The sequence below is a fragment of the Salvelinus alpinus genome, chromosome 4 (genome assembly GCF_045679555.1).
Source record: "Salvelinus alpinus chromosome 4, SLU_Salpinus.1, whole genome shotgun sequence".
NCBI lineage: Eukaryota > Metazoa > Chordata > Actinopteri > Salmoniformes > Salmonidae > Salvelinus > Salvelinus alpinus.
Window position 1 is genome coordinate 51164208 of NC_092089.1, and position 21610 is coordinate 51185817.

At 42.0% G+C, this 21610-nt stretch overlaps 1 long non-coding RNA gene across 2 annotated transcripts; it reads right to left on the reverse strand.

Moving 5' to 3' along the window:
- Positions 1-507: 507 nt before the first annotated feature.
- On the reverse strand, positions 508-15067 carry LOC139573889 (uncharacterized). 2 transcript variants are annotated; one of them, XR_011674666.1, is made up of 5 exons: positions 14797-15067; positions 9049-9453; positions 3243-3355; positions 3020-3087; positions 508-2816 (listed from the first exon to the last, which is right to left on the reverse strand). It is a non-coding gene; the product is annotated as an uncharacterized lncRNA (long non-coding RNA). The 2 variants fall into 2 exon arrangements; XR_011674667.1 differs by lacking the exon at positions 9049-9453.
- Positions 15068-21610: the final 6543 nt, after the last annotated feature.

Genomic DNA, 21610 nt, shown 5'->3' on the forward strand with positions numbered 1-21610 from the left:
GCAGTGTGAGTATGTCCACGTTTCTATGAATACATATATACTATAATATACGTAACTTCACAAAGACGCATATCATATATTTATAAACGATATTTGTCCCAATCATTTATTTATTAAAAAGTACAAAATGCAGTTTTTGTCTTCCTCCCCTAATAAGCAAATTTCACACATTTCTAACCCGTTGGTTTCTTCTCTGTGTTGATCTAAAAAGATCATTGGCAGAATATACATTTGACATATAATTGGATTATGATGAACAATACTTCAGAGGTCACTGTCCTTTTGATATGTCCACAACATGACTAGATTATGTAGATAACATATATCCTGTATTTAAAACTACATGAAAAATAATATTTTTAATTGAATATGCCAAGGATATTTAATTTCCCAACATGCATGATTTGGGAATTATAATATTGTCGTCTCTTCCTGTAAGGTGAATGGCACTAAGAAGCTACATGTTTCGCCCATGATATTTGTAATGAATACTCAGGGACAAAAAGGTGTAGATTCACGCGCTGGGCGCAGCAGATGTTTATTGAGCTTTCGCAGAAGGCAGGAATCATGGTCACAGGCAGGCAATGGACAAACACAGGCAGGCAGCCAAAAACAAACAATACCTCGCAACCATACAAACAGAAAGAACTGAACTAAATAGGGAGCTGATGTAACCAGGTGAGAAACAAACACAGGTGAAAGACAGGGCTACGTTCCATAACACAAAGAAACAGGGCCACGTTCAAGAACACAAAGAAAAAGAACACAAGGTTGACTAAAAAAAAGAAAAGCAGAACCGTACAATATTAAACAGCCTGTCCTGTTCCTCTCTAGGGTAGTACAAAAGCAATATTCAATTTTTTTACAGGCCATATGCAGTCCATATGCAGCAAACATATCTCTGCTAGACTATACCCCGGAGCAGCAGCATGCATTCTGGCTGCTGGTATGAATTCCCTCTTGTCACGTCTCCCTCCCTCCCGCCTGCCTTCCCATCCCCTCCTCATTGACAGTCCAGTCACATTGGAAACAATCCTCAGGCAATAATTGCAATAAACAAAAAAACTGTTTATCTGGTAGGAACAGCAATCCCTGTGAATACGTTCGAGCATGAGGAGTGGAGGAAAAATGTTACAAGAATAAAACCTTGATATTCATAGAATGAATGAAATCAATTTGAACCACATACATATCTAATTTTTCCCCTGGTCCTGTTAAGTTGCTTGATGCTAAGGTGGAAATACTGGTTTCCACAGTTTGGAGTGTGCTGTCTCCTACTAACTCTCTGTGTTTTTTATAATTGTAGATTAGTTGGTGCTGGTGTTATCAAGACCTGGGTAAGCTTCCGCTTGATTGCATAGAATGGGAGGGGGAAGAAGCCTTGTGCAGCAATTGCTACTTTGGTTGTCGAACCATTGTCTTTTAAGTGTAGTAGGTAAGGCCTTTGGAGCTTTACCACTAGTGTGTACGGTTGTATTCCCAAATTAACTGCATACCATGAATGTTGATACGATACAACACCAACATGTTTGGAGCTGGCGTTTTTTATGGGGAGAACTCCTGAGATGCTACGCCTCTACAAATAGCACTAGTAGGTATCGTCAAATGAGAGTGCGAGCCAGAAGAGCCCTTTACGTGAGAGGTGGAATTACATTTTTGTGACATTTATTTCCCTCTCCAGTAGTGCACAGGGCCCATTTGGTGGTGCCGTGGGGCTTGTTTGGGAGACTATCGGTGCCCGCATTGGGTCCATTAGAAAGACTTTCACTACCGCCACCGTTGTGAATTCCTCGGCGGTTAAGGGACAAGCTTCTGCGGATAGCTTAAAAGTGCACTTTATCACCCCCTGGGGAATCGGTGGAAATCAGTTAGTGGGGCACGAGTGCTTGGCTTTCCTTCTCCTTTTTATTCCCTGCAGTACGTGAATGGATAGAGGTGGAAGAGGATGCACATGAAATGACATGACACCATAAGGACATTAGCTCAGGTGTTAGGGTTTGTAGGGCCATGAGGAACGAGTTTGGTATTAGTCATGTTGCATTTGCCGGCCATGTTTCTCTGTGTTATCCAGAGGTGGCTGTAGACAAAGAAAGGGAGGCTTAAATATGCATGAAATGGATAAAAAAAATAATCTTGCCTAAATTCTTTGCATGCCTGTTGGGAGTATGAAGGCACAAGATATTAATTGCTCTGCACAATGAAAACAAAAACATACATGTCCCTCAGATTATTATAAGACTCCTTCCAAAGGGGCTGACACACTCAATGAGACCATACTACATTGCACAACACTTTCAAAAAAAAACACCCACTTTGCATATTTACACTATGCTGCCCACGTTTAACCCTCTAATAGTTGTCTGTGAAATGCATTCACCACACCAAGCGATGGAACAACAAGACATACAGCTGTGTGGTTGAACCAGTGCCATATTGGTCACATTTGACCACATTTTCTGTCTCTCCTTCCAGGCAATCCCCTGCTCGGTGCCATCATTAGAGACCTGTCCTCTCAGCCCATGGAGGGGATAGGCTGGGGCTGGGCTTCTGGGGCTGGGCAGACTGTGCTCCATGCCGGGGTTAGACCACTGCTGTGGGAGCATCTGACTGAGAGACACTGATGAATGTCAGGAGACTGGAGACCCACTGGCAATCTGGCAGCCAGAGACACTGATGGGAGAGCACCATCGATCTGTGTCATGTCTACAGGGTTGGAGGAGCCCGAGACCTGGCCACTGACCAAGGAACACTGGGTCGAAAGTCTCCACTGCAGCTGGAGAGTCTCTATTCCATTAGTTTTGGTGTCTTTATATTCTCTGATTATGCAAAACAAACAAAAAAAAGACTTATGTACATCTAAAATGAATGTAACCATCTTTTGGTGGACACTACATTCACTCTAAAACTTTTCCCTGTACATTTACAGCATTGTTCTGGCACCAGAGTTGCCAGTTTAATACTGTAATTTTGCTTTACAGCAGATATGCTGTAATATATTTTACTGTATAATTTTCCTTACTATAAATTTACGCAGGAGAGCATCCGTAACAATCCTCCTCAGTTCTGATTTGTCAGCTCTTCTCACCCCTAGGACAAGCATAGACAAATAAATAATAGAATGAGAGACAGAGCACACCAGGGCTGTTGCTCTGTGGGTAAAAAGACATATCAAGCAGTGTGTTGTGTGTGTGTGTGTGTGTGTGTGTGTGTGTGTGTGTGTGTGTGTGTGTGTGTGTACTTACCTCACACAGGTCTTCATTCAAACTCAGTGAGCTCTTGGAAGAATGGGGAAATGTAGGGCTCGAATACAGTTGGCTTCAGGGTTCATCATCTTGGGTTGATTCGAACCAGGAAGCTGTAAAGTCATATATAAAATATAGTTCATGAAATCCATTGAGACATTAAACAAATACAAATAAGACCGCTAGATACATCTATTTTAACCCCTATCTAACTAATAAAACATTGCTATAGGTTACACGATACAACAGATTATTTGACCAGACTCACATTATCCTTTCTTTCTGTGCCACCAAACAAGGTTAGCTAAGAAAACATGCGGTGAAATAACAGTTGGCTAGCAATAAAGATACTTATGAACAAGGTACCTATCCAGCAGCTGCTGGAAATATTTTTCCACTTTACAGCAACTTCAAGATATTTACTAAAATAGTCTGAGCTTCATGTGTCTCACCCAACAACATGAGGTTGGCGCCTGAAACTGATCATTTGAATTTACAGTAGGCATAAGCTATTACTGTGTACATTGTGACATCACCATCTAACTGAGCAGCAGAAGTTAGAGAGAGCTCCTGTTAAAATGTGATTATTTTTCTTGAATTATTTTGTTTTTAGTGAACAGTTTGGTTGTTTCAATGCACTGCTGTGCTCTCCACATCTGGAGATATCAGTAGATGTTTTTCCTTTGAGAAAATTGTTTGATTTTGAGAGAGATTTTGAGTGATTGATCAAACTGGCACTGAAAGATAGCTAATCTACTAAGTAATCTTGACCATCTGGTTAGAACCAAGAAGCAGGATTGAGGTACTAGGACATAAGGACAATGTGAAGAGAAAAAAACAGGATAAAACCAACAGAAAAAAACACATTTTGCCTTCAGAACAGCCTCAATTTGTCGGGGCATGGACTCTACAAGGTGTCGAAAGCATTCCACAGGGATGCTGGCACATGTTGACTCCAATGCTTCCCACAGTTGTGTCAAGTTAGCTGGATGTCCTTTGGGTGGTGGACCATTCTTGATACACACGGGAAACTGATGCCGGCACTAAGACCGCACTCAACGAGCTGAATAAGCAAACAAGGAAAAGCTCATCCAGAAGTGGCGCTCCTAGTGGCCGGGGACTTTAATGCAGGCAAACCTAAATCTGTTTTACCTCAAAACTATATCCTCCTGATTCCTGCTTACAAGCAAAAGCTAAAGCAGCAAGTACCAGTGATTCGCTCAATACGGAAGTGGCCAGATGACGCGGATGCTACGCTACAGGACTGTTTTGCTAGCACAGGCTTGAATATGTTCTGTGATTCATCCAATGGCATTGAGGAGTACACCACCTCAGTCACCGGCTTCATCAATAAGTGCATCAACGACGTCGTCCCCACAGTGACCGTATGTACATATCCCAACCAGAAGCCATGGATTACAGGCAACATCTGCATTGAGCTAAAGGCTAGAGCTGCCGCTTTCAAGGAGCGGGACACTAATCCGGACACTTATAAGAAATCCCTCTATGCCCTCAGACGAACCATCAAACAGATAAAGCGTCAATACAGGATTAAGATTGAATCCTACTACACCGGCTCTGACACTCTTCGGATGTGGCAGGGCTTGAAAACTATTACAGACTACAAAGGGAAACACAGCCACGACCTGCCCAGTGAGGCGAGCCTACCAGACGAGCTAAATGCCTTTTATGCTTTCTTCGAGGCAAGCAATACTAAAGCATGCATGAGAGCACCAGCTGTTCCGGACGACTGTGTGATTACGCTCTCCATAGCCGATGTGAGCAAGACCTTTAAACACGTCAACATTCACAAAGGCACGGTGCCAGACGGATTACCAGGACGTGTACTCAAAACATGTGTGGACCAACTGGAAAGTGTCTTCACTGACATTTTCAACCTCTCCCTGACCGAGTCTGTAATACCTACATGTTTCAAGCAGACCACCATAGTCTCTGTGCCCAAGGAAGCGAAGGTAACCTGCCTAAATGATTACCGCCCCATAGCACTCACGTCAGTAGCCATGAAGTGCTTTGAAAGGCTGGTCGTGGCTCAAACCAACACTATCATCCCAGAAACCCTAGACCCACTCCAATTCGCATACCGCCCCAACAGATACACAGATGACGCAATCTCAATCACACTCCACATTGCCCTTTCCCACCTGGACAAAAAGAACACCTATAAGAGAATGCTGTTCATTGACAACAGCACAGCGGTCAACACCATAGTGCCCACAAAGCTCATCACTAAGCTAAGAACCCTGGGACTAAACACCTCCCTCTGTAACTGGATCCTGGACTTCCTGACGAGTCTCTGCCAGGTGGTAAGGGTAGGCAATAACACATCTGCCACTCTGATCCTCAACACTGGGGCCCCTCAGGGGTGTGTGCTTGGTCCCCTCCTGTACTCCCTGTTCACCCACTACTACGTGGCCAAACACAACTCCAACACCATCATTAAGTTTGCTGACGACACAACAGTGGTAGGCCTGATCACCGGCAACGATGATACAGCCTACATGGAGGAGGTCAGAGAGTTGGCAGTGTGGTGCCAGGACAAGAACTTGTCCCTCAATGTGAACAAGTCAAAGCAGCTGATCGTGGACTACAGGAAAAGGCGGGTCGAACAGGCTCCCATTAACATCGATGGGGCTGTAGTGGAGTGGGTCGAGAGCTTCAAGTTCCTTGGTGACCACATCACCACCGAACTATCATGGTCCAAACACACCAAGAGGGGACGTCAACACCTTTTCCCCTTCAGGAGACTGAAAAGATTTGGCATGGGTCCCCAGATCCATAAAAAAATTATACAGCTGCACCACCGAGAGCATCCTGACCGGTTGCATCACAGCCTGGTATGGCAACTGCTCGGCATCTGACCATAAGGCACTACAGAGGGTAGTGCATACTACCCAGTACATCACTGGGGCCAATTTTCCATTCAGGACCTATATACTATGCGGTGTCAGTGGAAAAAATTGTCAAAGACTCGGCTCATGTGACAAATACAATTTGATTTGATTTGAAACTGTTGAGCGTGAAAAACCCAGCAGCGTTGCAATTCTTGAAACAAACCGTTGCGCCTGGCACGTACTACTGTCGTGTCTTTGGCTATGCCGGATTAAGTGTTATGACATGCTATTCTATAAAATACTTTCTCCGTAATTAATATTACCTGATTGAGCTAATCATGTAAATGTAATTAACTAGAGAGGCGGGGCACCACAAAATAATATTTATAGAGCTGTTATCTTCCGAATAAACTCTTAAAGACCTAATAATATTTTACATCAATAGCAGTCAATATTAATCGTAACCTTATTTCAGTCTCATCTGAAAGTTGTAAATTCTTGGTTATCTTCACGAACCCTGGCTAACAAGTTGAATCAGCAATACAAAATTGGGTTCAATTATTTATTTACTAAATACCTAACTAAATCACACATAATTACATATAGACAGAATAAATCATACCTTGATTACAAATTACGTCATAAAGGAAAACATCCCTGGCGGGCGGAACAGATATGACAGCTTGTTACACAAAAGAAAAGGGGCTGGGTTTGAGTGAAAGAGCGGGAAGACTGAGGAACAAAGGGCGAAGCTGTGCTATCGTAAATACAATATCTTATGCATTCTAAATTTCTGCCCATTTGGAAAAGGAAAATGCAATAAATATTTACTCTGAGCTGCGCTTCGGTAGGTTGGTGGTAGATGGAAGGCCGTGTTGCCCAACCGAGTCCTTTGTCCTTTGAAGAATGTCTCTGCTGGTAAATTGGATACGTTGTAGTAACGTTGTTGTATAGTAGACGGGTTACTCTGTCTGTCCTTCCTAACCTGCTTTTGCGGCAGCTGTTGCTAATTCAGCGGCTAGGAGGTATCACTTCTGTAGTGGTTAAGAGTTCAAAGTTCATACCAGTCGCAACCAAAGCTCATGCTGAGGTTGGCTTAGTTCTGTAGTTGACATGTTATCTGAACCATTCTGACATAGGACAGTCGTCCTCACATCCTCGGAACAGGAAGTTAAATTTTCGTCAATGGCTTACATAGTGGAGGGAGAAGGGTGTGTCTGAAAGGTTTATTACCCATGTCTCTTCACAGGGGCGGGCCACTGGTTGAGCAGAGCCCTAAACTTATGAAAACCCAAATCTCTCATTTGGAAGCTAAAATTACATTTAATCTCTTCACAAATAATTTCATATTCAAACATTTGAATCAAACAACAATTCCATGTGAATACGATACCTCTGATGTGCAGACTTTCCACAGTAGAGTTTATGTCATTCTATCATTGATGAGAATGTGCCAGATGACAACCGAACTGACATAATATACCACCTCATATACTTGGTCGGATTACCAGAATATAGTTAATTTCCCCCCAACTTCTGATGTTCCGAGAATCTCTATGTTAACCAAAGGGATTTTATAATGTCACATCAGTAGAGTAGGGAGAGGAAAGGGGGGGGAAGAGGTATATATGACTGTCATAAACCTACCCCCAGGCCAACGTCATGACACTACCATATCCCGTTCAAAGGCACTTAAATATGTAGTCTTGCCCATTCATCCTCTAAATGCCACACATACACAATCCATGTTTCAATTATCTCAAGGCTTAAAATTCCATCTTTAACCAGTCTCTTCACCTTCATCTACACTGATTGAAGTGGATATAACAGTTGACATCAATAAGGGATCATAGCTTTTACCTGAATTCACCTGGTCAAGCTATGTCATCGAAAGAGCTTAGTCAGTGTTTGAATACTCAGTGTATTTTCATTATAAAAAGTGCATTGTTTAAAAAAGTGCATTATAAAAGTTGCATGCAAGCGAAGCACTAGGACATTCACCCCCAGCTGATGTATGACCTGGTACACTTGAACAAACAGGGTGTAGAGGTCATTGCTAGGAAAGAAATTGCTCTAGGACAAAGCAAAAATCAAAATAAGAGGAACTCTGCCATCCATTCTGCAAGATCATGACCACCAGCCACCACCCAGAGAGACCAGTACCACCCTACACCAACGAGCCACATCCAGAGAGGCCAGCTCTACCCTGCACCACCAGGCCCCATCCAGAGAGGCCAGCTCTACCTTACACCATCGAGCACCATCTAGAGAGGTCAGCTCCAACCTACACCACCAGGCCTCATCCAAGAAAGGCCAGCTCCACCCGACACCATCGTTCCCCTTCCAGAGAGGCCAACTCCACCCTGCACCATTGGGTCCCATCCAGAGTGCCCAACACCACCCTGAACCATCGGGCCCCTTCCAGAGTGGACAGCATCCCACCACCCCACTACTCCCCAAGCTAACAGTACAACACCCCAATCAGAAAAGACCAACAGTCCAGCAAGACAGCTATGCCGAAGTGGCATGAAGAATAGAGCACCCTGCTGCAGCCGAGCTAAACCAGATAAGGTCAGATAAGGTCAGATAAGGTCAACATCTGCTGAACATTATCTGCAATTTTTTTTTTATTAATTCCTTATTTGTTACATGTTGCTATGAGTCCAGGACTGAAATTCCTACACATATTCTAAACAAATGTTGAACTGAAAAACAACTATTTCCATTGATTGTTAATTCCCTATTGACCTCTAGTCCTCTGACTTGTCTATTATCTTAAAATATTCTTACACTGCCCCCTGGAACATTTAAAAAATAAATATACTTCAAATGTATTTTTAGAAAACAATAGAAAACATGAAAAAATAGACAGTATAAAAAACATTAGCAGTACGCATAAAATAATTTACATTAAACGTCTTGCATTTCTATAAAACACAAAGGGCATATTTTACTTGCTGTTGCAATAATAAATAGATTTCAAACAAAGTTATAGAAATAAGTATTAATAGTTGTAATGATGATGTCCCTGACGATTCCTACCGTGTCCTGTATTTGGAGGAAACTCACAAAAAACATTATTGTCTGCAAGACAATAATATTCAATTGTCCTATTGGCAAGTTAATCATTCACCAAGTTCTTTAAAAGTGACCAGCTCTTCCACACTGGTATCAGTCCCACAGGAAACTATTAGAAATTAGTGACTGACAGTCTGCCAGTAGTGAGGAATTCTTCTTCCGTTCCACTGGTTGATAAGGACTTCTCTAATGAACACTTCACAGGTGATCATGTATCATTTCAGGTACAGGCCTTGGGTCAAGGGATATTGCTATAGCTTCAGATGGTAGATTCTCATAACCTGTAAGAAGGAAAGAAAAAAGTGAATGTAACATGTCCTGTTTTCAAGAGACCATGATATTTCACATAGATTTCCTTAAATAAGCATGTCCCTGATTTTCAGGAAAAAGTTGGACATTTCCCCTAGATATTCATAATATGATTACTGCGGTGTACAACGTAGAATCTTATCAGGTTCTGATCATCTTACTATGCTTCTTCACCCGAGATTAGACCCCGGAGGCTAATCAATCAGTTCCTTATTCTCCTGGCCCCGCTTTGTTATCAAAATGGACAACCTTGCAATGAGTGACATGTATCCATCGTGATTTTGATAAAGACTTTCGCATTTTGGCACTAATGTCTCTGTTACATATTTTTTTTTACCATCAACCATGATTTCTTGAATCAGAATTTTAGCTGTTGTAGTGCAGTTCCTTTCTTTGTAGGGTAGGCTTCAACCCATCGTCAGAAACGATCAACAACAACCAGCTGTCCTTTACATTTGGGCAGCGTGATGTAGTCAAGCTGTAGATGTCTGAAGGGCCATGGTGGGGCTGGTGCTCGTCGTGTCTGTACTTTCACTCGGCCCTCGGTGTTGTTTTCCATACAAATGTTGCAATTCGCCACAACAGCCTCAGCCTCTTTTCGCACACCAGGATTCCACCATTTGTCCACAAAATGATAAACTATCTTGTCCACACCGATGTGTCCCAAAGAGTGGATCTGTGTCACCAAGTAGGGTAAAATTGCATTTGGCGCTGCACATCTGAGGTTGTATTTCCACACACCTTCTTGATTGAGTTCGCATCCTGCAGACATCCATTCCCACACTTCATCTTTTGGTGCACTGCTTTGCATGTCTCTAATGTGTTGCAATGTATATCTCCTAATCAGTTTAGGTGACAGAGGTGTTCTCTTGACAGTCGCCTTGGCAGCTATGTCAGCCAGGTCATTACCTATAAAGATTTTCCCGTGTGCTTTCATTTAAAAAAATTGCAACTTGACCAGGTAACTGGAGAGCATTCAGTAGAGCCATCACCTCTGGTTGGTTCTTCACAGGAGCTCCCAGTGTTGTCATGAATCCTCTGTTTTTCCATATTTTTCCAAAAATCATGGGTAACACCAAAAGCATACCTTGAGTCTGTGTAGATATTAGCTGTTTTTCCTTCAGCCTGTTTACATGCTTCTGTCAATGCCACCAATTCCACCACTTGTGCTGATGTTCCTGCCGGTAACGTGTCTGTCACTATCACATTGTCCATTTTAGTAGCTGCCCAGCTTGCCTTCCTCACACCCCACTCGACAATGCTTGAACCATCTGTGTATAAGATAAACTCAGGGTTTTCCAACTGATAACTCTTAATAAACCCATCAGAGAGCTGATCCCAAACCAACTCGCAACAGTCGTGTTCAAGTAATGTGGTATCCGGAGGAAGCATCAGAGTAGCTGGGTTACATGGTGAGCCACGTTGTATGATGATGTCAGGAGCCTCCAACATAGTTGACCATTTGTTCCAACGAGCAGCTGTGACCTGTGCAGCTCGATTCACCGTCAAAAGAGTATGAACAGCATGTGGACACTTGATGGTAAGATGTTGGTCGAGAACAAGCAATGCCACCATCGACACAGCGACGTAAGTAGCCTGCATAGCTCTCAGACAGGGACCCCATCCCAATGCCACATCATCCAGTTTCTTCGAATAGTAGCCTACAGGTTTCTGACAATCACCATGGTCTTGTGTCAGCACTGAGGTAAAGTAGCCATCTTTTTCAGCCACAAAGAGGGTGAACGGTTGGCCTGAGTCCGGAATGCCCAAAGCCGGCACTGATGACAGAGCTAGTTTAAGCTTGCCAAAAGTCTCTTTCTGTTCTTCCGTGAAGAGTCTTTTGAATGAGGGTCTCCCTTGAGGAGGTCGTTTAAGGGGTTGTGCAATGTCGGCGAAGGAGTCCACCCAGCATCTGTTGTAGTTGCACAAGCCCATGAAGGAGCAAAGTTATTTAATAGTAGAGGGCTCCTTGGCAGCTTGTATGGAAGCCTTACGACTTTGTCTCATCTCTCTCTTTCCCTGTGAAACCAGTTGACCAAGGTAGATAACCTGTGATTGCATGAGTTGGGCCTCCTTAGGGCTAGTTTTATGGGCTTTGGCATTCAAGGGGTCTAACAGGCATCTTCTGATGCCAACAAAATATCATCGACATATTGTATGACAACGGATGCCATCCGAGAGAGAGATCTTGGCGAGTCCGCAGTGCCTGATGGTAAATCAAAGTACTATTATGATGGCTCATAGGAGCCCTAGTCCAATGACAATGTTGACCATCCACAGAAAAAGCAAGCCATGGACAGACCACTGGATGTCAGGGTACCGACCAGAACCCATTAGCCATATCAATGACGGAGAACACAGAGTGAGCAGGTGACAATGAGGAGAAAATTGTGTCAGCCACCAGTGAAGTGAGCTTGGAGATGGCTTCATTTGCATTCCTGTAGTCCACTGTCACTCGCCAGTCACCACTTGATTTTTTCACTGGCCATACTGGGCTATTAGAGGCAGAATGTGTCTTTAATCGATCTTAATAGATCTTTAATCACTACTTTAGTAGCGTCCATAGCTTCCTTACTATTGTTTTGTGCAAGGTGGGGCAACACCTGTCAAGCACACTGGTTCCATACATATCCAAAGTTCCACACTCACATTTCTTCGTAGTCCAAATAGGATCCCTGCAGTTGTCTAATTTGCCCCGCCACCTTCCCTTCAGAGATGTTCAATTTAGAGTCAAGTTGCATAATAACATCAAGGCCTAAAATAGGTTGTTCAAAGTAGCCTATCCACACCCCTGCATTAATTTTCATTGGACCAATAGAAATTGATAATGGTTTGGTCTGTTTCATATCTGCCCCCCCCCCCCCCCACTCCTGTTGCTCTCATCCTCTTGCCCGTGTACTGAGGTCATATATGTTCTGCATAAGTTAAGGGCAGTAGAGTGACTTCAGCATGCGTATCTACTAAAAAATCTACTGCAAAGTTGTTAACCATCATGTTCACATATGTTCCATCCGATTTACTATGTAGACCAGCTGAGATGGGACATAAGAGGGGGTCTGTTAGTTTACCTCCACAGCATCCAGCAAACTGAGCCGGAGAGAGCTTCTTAAATTTCTGCATCGGCATTGTGTTGTTGGGGCTTTTGTCCTGGTTCCATTTTCCCTTAGACGGACCCTGCTTCTCCTGGCCATTCCTCATAAGGACACGTTTTCTTTTCCGACGGTCTCGTTGCCAGTGACCAGAAATCCCGCAATAATGACATACACCAACCAGGTTTCTCTTCTGCTGAACAAATAATGTTGTTGGTTTCACAAGGAACCTGCACAACTCTGATGGCAGCCGGTTTATTATGTTGATTGATGTCTCTGTCCAGTATTGACAGCCTGTCGATGATGTCGCCGTAGTTTTGTCTCTCCCAGTCAGTAGTTGTGGAAACAAAGGTTTTTCGCAAATCATCATGTATGGATTGCATCAACTGATGGGTGTTTGCCCCTTTTGAGTGTATCTTCATCTCCCATGTCAGGTAACCCACTGTGTCTAACCAACGGTGCTCTGAACCTTTCTTCCAGTTCAACAAACGATTATTTTGGTTTTTGGACACATTTGGTTATCTCTCCCCAATTGGTGGTTGCATTGGTCAGACCCTTAACCTGTCTGAGAACGGGGTTCCGCTCGCCAACAGCCAATGAAATTGCAGGGCGCCAAATTCAAAACAACAGAAATCTCATAATTCAAATATCTCAAACATACAAGTATTAGACACCATTTTAAAGATAAACTTCTCGTTAATCCAACCACAGTGTCCGATTTCAAAAAGGCTTTTCGGCGAAAGCACAATATATCATTATGTTAGGTCAACACCTAGTCACAGAAAGCATACAGCCATTTTCCAGAGGAGTCACAAAAAGCAGAAATAGAGATAAAATTAATCACTAACCTTTGATATTCTTCATCAGATGACACTCCCGGGACAACATGTTACACAATACATGTATGTTTTGTTCGATCAAGTTCATATTTATATCCAAAAACCTCAGTTTACATTTGGCTTTGCCTCCAAAACATCCCGTGAATTTGCACAGAGCCACATCAATTTACAGAAATACTCATAATAAACTTTGATAAAAGATACAAGTATTATGCACAGAATTATAGATATACTTCTCCTTAAGGAAAACATGTATGGCTCTCCATCCATCATCCACATCTTGCTCTTCACCATCCACAGCTCTATAATCCTTTTCTTCAAGTACGCCATGTTCACGGTTGTTCAAAACAAAGGTTAATAACTGTAACCCATCATAAGGATGTAGATTGTAGAGTTTCTTATAACGCTTCAAATGGTCCCACGTCTTCATACCCACTTCTCGTGGATGCTTCAAAGTCTTTGACCATTCATCCAACTGTTTTGGAGATGCTGATTTATGTGTGATTACTGTCACTGGGGGTTTGCCTTTACTACCCTTTACAGCCTGTGTTCTGGTTGGCCTAAGACATCATTTGTCAACGCTTTCAGAATCTGTTGACTCAAAGCCAGGCAGTGCTGACCAGATGCTTGAAACCGGATCTGCCTTACGCAACTCAGCCTGAGGGTAGATTGAGGGGAAAAAAGGGTCCACATGTGGGTGCCAAGTCTGTTTGTACCACCCTTAACTATAATTGTTGAATTTCTTCTTTTAAGGTTTTAATCTGTTCACCAAGAGCCCTCAAACTCTCTTTATCGCTCTTTATTATCTCTTGCCTACGGTTCTTTATATCACTAGACAGTCAATTTAAAATATTTGTTATGTTCACATCCGGAGGAGCTGTTCCGCCCTTCTCCAGAGTTTTTTTCTCACTTAAAAATGCCATTACATTAACTTCAAAAGTTGTATAATATATATATGTTTATATATTTATTTAACCCCAAAAGACATAAATATATGTATAACCCCTTTTGAGGACTCTAACCTCTGATATTCTAGAACACAAATTGTTTCTGTAGGGCCTGGTTACCCATAAAACTTGTTCACTTCAAAAGCTTGTTCAATGCTCACAAGGCTTACATTACCCACACGTGTTGCTACTCAACTAGCAAATCACTTCTATGCAACAAGAAGGTTTCACACCCTTAATCAATTATGGCATATTTAACTGATAGGGCTTTAACAAAAGGACTCAAACCTTCAATAGAGCAATGGACTAACCTTTAACAAAAGGACTCAAACCTTTAATAGAGGACTCAAACCTCTTTACATCACAGATATGTATCACTCATTGCATGCTCTAATTTTAACCTGATTTGATTCTATTAAATTATAACGGTCTAGACTCACCCAGCAATATGTTAGCAGTCAATCGGGAGAGTGGTGGTTTGCGCTCAGCCCTCTCTCTCTTTTCCCTGGATCAACGCACAGTTAATCCGTTTTTCCTTGTTGTTGTTCAAGACCAATTGATCCGAGTCACGGCACCAAGTGTTAGCAGTTGATGTTACTCTTCAATAACACAGACCCCAGAGCAAATCAGGGGGAGAAAAATTGGTTTATTCAAAGAGAACGAATAATGCTGGGAAGTAGATGGTCGATGTTCATTCTCCCCTGTCCTCAGTGATTTTCTCCCCAGAACAAAGTGACAGGATGTAATTTATAACCCCCAACCCTAGCATGTGGTTGACCAATTAGAATTCCTTGCTGTAACATTGGGCCAATGGCCAAATAACAAGTATGCCGTTTCAGGATGAATTAATGTATAGATGATTTGGACCAATCAGAACTTGACACGTAGCTATGTAAATCGTATGTAAATCAATTCATTTTACAAAGTAATTAAGTACACTTGTATTTAGAATTCCAGTCTCAGACATGTCTTCATTGCCTATTATTTTGACTCAACTATAGTTTTTTTCCCATATTGCTATTTATCTTATGGAGTCAGATTACACATTTAATGGGCTAATTGCATAGTCTTATTACGAGTCGCATGTGAGGTGTATATATAATATACCGTATGCTATTAAATAAAACATTACCACACTACAGCTGTAGTGACCATAACATTGTGACAATAACAAGGACGGCCAAAGTATTAAAAGCAGGGCCTAAAGCTATTTATGAGAGATTATACAAAATGTTTCCTCAGGACTATTATGTTGAAGATATAATATATGTATGTTGGTCTGTGTATAAGGAGGAAAATCCAGATGCTACACTTAGAGTATTTGGAAAACGAATCTTGCCAATGGTTGACAAGCATGCAGCTGTTATTAAGAAACGAACAGTGAGCACTGTTAGAGCCCCCTGGGTGGAACATGAATTGAAAAATGTTATGGTTCAAAGAAATGAAAAAGTGGCAAACAAATCAGTGGACATACTGATACAAAACAGCTGAAATGATATTACCAAAAGAAGATCAATGACATAAAATACATTGGGGAAAGTCTTTGGAGCACCTTAACTTATATTTTGGGCAGGAAACCCAATTCATCTGCATCGTTCATTGCAGTTGATGGGAGATTTATAACAAAACCTTTTGATATAGCCAAACATTTCAATGACTCTTTCACTGGTAAAGTGGACAAATTGAGATGTGGAATGACAACATTGAACAGTGAACCATCATATGTGTGTATTGAAGATCTAATAATGAAAGAGAATTATTGCCCGTTTTGAATTCGGTCAAGTTTGTGTGGAAGAGGTGGAAAGACGGTTGTTATCCCTCAATGACAAGCCACCAGGTACATACAACCTAGATGGGAAACTATTGAGAATGGTAGCAGACTGTATTGTCACTCCAATTTCCATGGCTTTAACCAAAGGATTGTGTGTGTAGACAGGTGTGGAAGGAAGCTAAAGTAATTCCACTAACCAAATATAGTAAAGCACCCTTTACGTGCTCTGACAATCGTTCAATCTGTTTGCTGCCTGTTCTTAGTAAACTGACGAAGAGAATTGTCTTTGAACAAATACAATGCAACTTTTTAAAGAACAAGTTAACTACACTTTCAGCATGCATATAAGGAAGGGTACTCAACTTGTAGTTGTAGATCGGAATAGCTTCGTCCACACGTTCTAACTGTGATATGTGATATGACAATGAAAGATTGTACATTAAATGGATTCACTTCATAATATACAATCAGAAACAGCATAGTTCCTTAGAAAATACAGCATTCTACTCTGATTGGCTTTGTTATGCATATTATTCATTTTGTAACTCAAAAGTGAGTTGCCTTTATCTCACATTGTTTATGCTATTCTTTGCATTTCATGCTCTTCATTTTACTTGGAAATGTATGGCAATTAGCCAAATATTAAGCTGCTGCGGATTTGTGCAATATTTGTAAACTTTTCATATTTAAGATTTGAATAGACAGGATTACTACATAGAGCCAAATTATACTTTCCGTATATGAATAGGTTGTTTGAATAGAAAAATAGTGGACTTGATGAATAACATAAACTGTCTTGTTAAACTGACTGGCATAATGCAAATATGCATATGTTGAACTGTGGTGGTTCCTCAATGAAAAGTTTTGAGATTATGCCACAGGATTTAGAGGGTAATTTGTGGTTTTGTACGTTACCCTGCGTGACTGCTTCATTGCTCCAGACCACCACAAGGGGGAGTTAGAGCACTGATTAGGCTCTTGGTTCCCAAGGCACTAATCTGTCTCTAAGTGACAATGAATGGGCGACATAAACCAAATAGAAACTGATAATTGTGCACGACTTCAAAATTGAATTTCAATGAACTGAATGATGAGGATGGAGAAGGTCATTCTAAGAGAAATGAAAATGTTCAATCATATTCCAGTTAGTGCTTTGTGTACAGTATATTATTGGTTATCCTGACCTGGAAGCCATGTACAGCATTATAGTCTCTAAAAGGAAAAATATTTCCACCGTCTCTTGCACATGTCATTTTCCTTTCATAATGCATCCCTATGCATCCATAATGCATCCTTATTTACATTTATTATTGTTATTAGATATTCTCACAGACCAGATTTGCACTAACGAAAAATGCCCCTTAGATATTAATTTAGCATCCTCCAATCCTCTAAATTTAATTATTGGCAGAGAGCCATATAGATTGCAATATAGTTGGGAATCGGCACATGGTTTATGAATTGACACGCAATTTTCCGTTCCTCCTGAAAGCCCTAACAGTCAAATCCATTCTCTCCATCGCCCACACGCACTTTAAACATTTGGATAATAAATCATTTAAAGGCTGACATTTAGAATCCTCAAACCCTCTACATTTAATTATTGGCGGAGAGTCACGTCATTGGTGGAGAGTCAAGCGGAGAGCGACCTGCTTAAATTATATGAGCAAAAAATATAATATTTTATTTGGAATGGCAATGAGATTTATAACTTATCTCAACAGTCGGGAAGAGATTTTTAACTCCAAATCTCATACAACCGCAAAATGTCGGATAAAGCACATACAGCATATACTGTACAGGATTTCTTGATAAAAATACTCTTTCAAAATGAATGAAAGAGCCAAGTGGAAGGAGAGAACGTTTTCAAACACTTGTTTTTCACAAAGGATATTAGCAATAAGACACGATGTTGTCCCAAAATCACCTCTCTGATATAGGGTCCATCATATCCCTTGATGATGTCATTGAATGTCTCTGTTTAAGCAGTATTTTAGTATTTTGATACTTTGTGCAAGGCAATTGATCAGCATTAAAAACTTTTTTTATGTGACCTCCCAAGTGGCACAGCAGTCTAAGACACTGCATCGCAGTGCAAACTGTGTTGTTACAGATGCTGGTTCGATCCCCATGTCGGCTGAGACACATGAGGTGGTGCACAATTGACCCGGTATCATCTGGGTTCGGGCAGCCGGAAGGTCTAAAAAAATAGGCACGTGGGCTTTTGGTTTATCTCCCTCTAAAAACAGAAAAAAATTATTCCAATTAACAAACTGGCTTTATTTACAAATTAGTAAGAATGTCTCAGCCCATGTTCAAGAATAGCCTTTTCCCTTTTATTTGGACTTTCAATTGCTCCCTTTCAGATATTTGAAAACGAAATAATCTCCAAAATATCGTTATTGTTTATACAAGCCATAGAAAGTTGGTTGCTTGAGACATAAGTATCCCTGGATAAGCTCTCACAATAATATTAGTATTTACTAAACACAGTCATATAGGTCACTAAGTACCTTATTCAATGAGAAAAGTTGCATTTCCCCTCGGACACAACCTTGTTGATGTCGGTTTTGATGGATGGATGTGTGTCAGGTTGTGCGCTACTGGTATAGATGTCAGGTGCAGAAGAGCAGAGAGTTGATCAGGCACACACTTTATTTGCCAGAAGCAACAACAGACGGACGCAACTGCGTCAAAACCTCCAGCCAAATGGCAAAAGTGAAAAGCGCGATAACAATCACAATAATGCAAATGTTTAACAATAAACATACTTCGGTTTAAACATGGTACCCGGGGAAAACCCAGCCTGGCGCATCACACAAAACACGTAACAAAACAATTCCACACAAAGACATGGGGGGAACAGAGGGAATATATATGTAGTGTGATTAGGGAATGTAAACCAGGTGTGCGGGGAAACAAGACAAAACAAATGGAACAATGAAAAGTGGAGCGGCGATGGCTAGACGTCGACCGCCGAACACCGCCCGAACAAGGAGAGGAGCCGACTTCAGCGGAAGTCGTGACAATGTGATTTTGATGTACAGGCAGTCCTCGATTGACTTATGTGAAAGCCGGTTCCTGTCGTGAGTCTATATTGCGTTCATAGAGGAAAATTAGGACTCGGAGGTGTAAGTCGATCCAAACATTGTTAGCACATAAAATGCAAGTTTCTTTATTGTGCTGTATTCCTCTGAGCATGCCACCTACAACGCACACAGAGACTCGGCACTCCTGAGCGCATCCTGAGCGCATTTGGCTCAATGTCTGGAATTCAATCAGCTCAGTTTGAATTGCGGCCTTATCCAGCGAGGGTATCGTTTTCTTAGCAAGGGAGAAAAATTCTCCACCTGGGTAGACTGTCAAGTTCAAATCAAATCAAGTTTATTTTATATAGCCCTTCGTACATCAGCTAATATCTCGAAGTGCTGTACAGAAACCCAGCCTAAAACCCCAAACAGCAAGCAATGCAGGTGTAGAAGCACGGTGGCTAGGAAAAACTCCCTAGAAAGGCCAAAACCTAGGAAGAAACCTAGAGAGGAACCAGGCTATGAGGGGTGGCCAGTCCTCTTCTGGCTGTGCCGGGTGGAGATTATAACAGAACTATGCCAAGATTTTCAAAATGTTCATAAATGACAAGCATGGTCAAATAATAATCAGGAATAAATATCAGTTGGCTTTTCATAGCCGATCATTAAGAGTTGAAAACAGCAGGTCTGGGACAGGTAGGGGTTCCATAACCGCAGGCAGAACAGCTGAAACTGGAATAGCAGCAAGGCCAGGCGGACTGGGGACAGCAAGGAGTCATCATGCCCGGTTTGACGTGACGTATGGTCCTAGGGCTCAGGTTCTCCGAGAGAGAGAAAGAAAGAGAGAACGAGAGAATTAGAGAGAGCATACTTAAATTCACACAGGACACTGGATAAGATAGGAGAAGTACTCCAGGTATAACCAACTGACCCTAGCCCCCCGACACATAAACTACTGCAGCATAAATACTGGAGGCTGAGACAGGAGGGGTCAGGAGACACTGTGGCCCCATCAGAAGAAACCCCCGGACAGGGCCAAACAGGAAGGATATAACCCCACCCACTTTGCCAAAGCACAGCCCCCACACCACTAGAGGGATATCTTCAACCACCAACTTACAATCCTGAGACAAGGCCGAGTATAGCCCACAAAGATCTCCACCACAGCACAAACCAAGGGGGGGCGCCAACCCAGACAGGAAGATCACGTCAGTAACTCAACCCACTCAAGTGACGCACCCCTCCCAGGGACGGCATGAAAGAGCACCAGTAAGCCAGTGACTCAGCCCCTGTAATAGGGTTAGAGGCAGAGAATCCCAGTGGAGAGAGGGGAACCGGCCAGGCAGAGACAGCAAGGGCGGTTCGTTGCTCCAGAGCCTTTCCGTTCACCTTCACACTCCTGGGCCAGACTACACTCAATCATATGACCTACTGAAGAGATAAGTCTTCAGTAAAGACTTAAAGGTTGAGACCGAGTCTGCGTCTCTCACATGGGTAGGCAGACCTTTCCATAAAAATTGAGATCTATAGGAGAAAGCCCTGCCTCCCGCTGTTTGCTTAGAAATTCTAGGGACAATTAGGAGGCCTGCGTCTTGTGACCATAGCGTACGTATAGGTATGTACGACAGGACCAACTCGGAAAGATAGGTAGGAGCAAGCCCATGTAACGCTTTATAGGTTAACAGTAAAACCTTGAAATCAGCCCTTGCCTTAACAGGAAGCCAGTGTAGAGAAGCTAGCACTGGAGTAATATGATCAAATTTCTTGGTTCTAGTCAGGATTCTAGCAGCCGTATTTAGCACTAACTGAAGTTTATTTAGTGCTTTATCCGGGTAGCCGGAAAGTAGAGCATTGCAGTAGTCTAACCTAGAAGTAACAAATGCATGGATAATTTTTTCTGCATCATTTTTGGACAGAAAATTTCTGATTTTTGCAATGTTACGTAGATGGAAAAAAGCTGTCCTTGAAACAGTCTTGATATGTTCGTCAAAAGAGAGATCAGGGTCAAGAGTAACGCCGAGGTCCTTCACAGTTTTATTTGAGACGACTTTACAACCATCAAGATTAATTGTCAGATTTAACAGAAGATCTCTTTGTTTCTTGGGACCTAGAACAAGCATCTCTGTTTTGTCCGAGTTTAAAAGTTGAAAGTTTGCAGCCATCCACTTCCTTATGTCTGAAACACAGGCTTCTAGCGAGGGCAATTTTGGGGCTTCACCATGTTTCATTGAAATGTACAGCTGTGTGTCATCCGCATAGCAGTGAAAGTTAACATTATGTTTTCGAATAACATCCCCAAGAGGTAAAATATATAGTGAAAATAATAGTGGTCCTAAAACGGAACCTTGTGGAACACCGAAATGTACAGTTGATTTGTCAGAGGACAAACCATTCACAGAGACAAACTGATATCTTTCCGACAGGTAAGATCTAAACCAGGCCAGAACTTGTCCG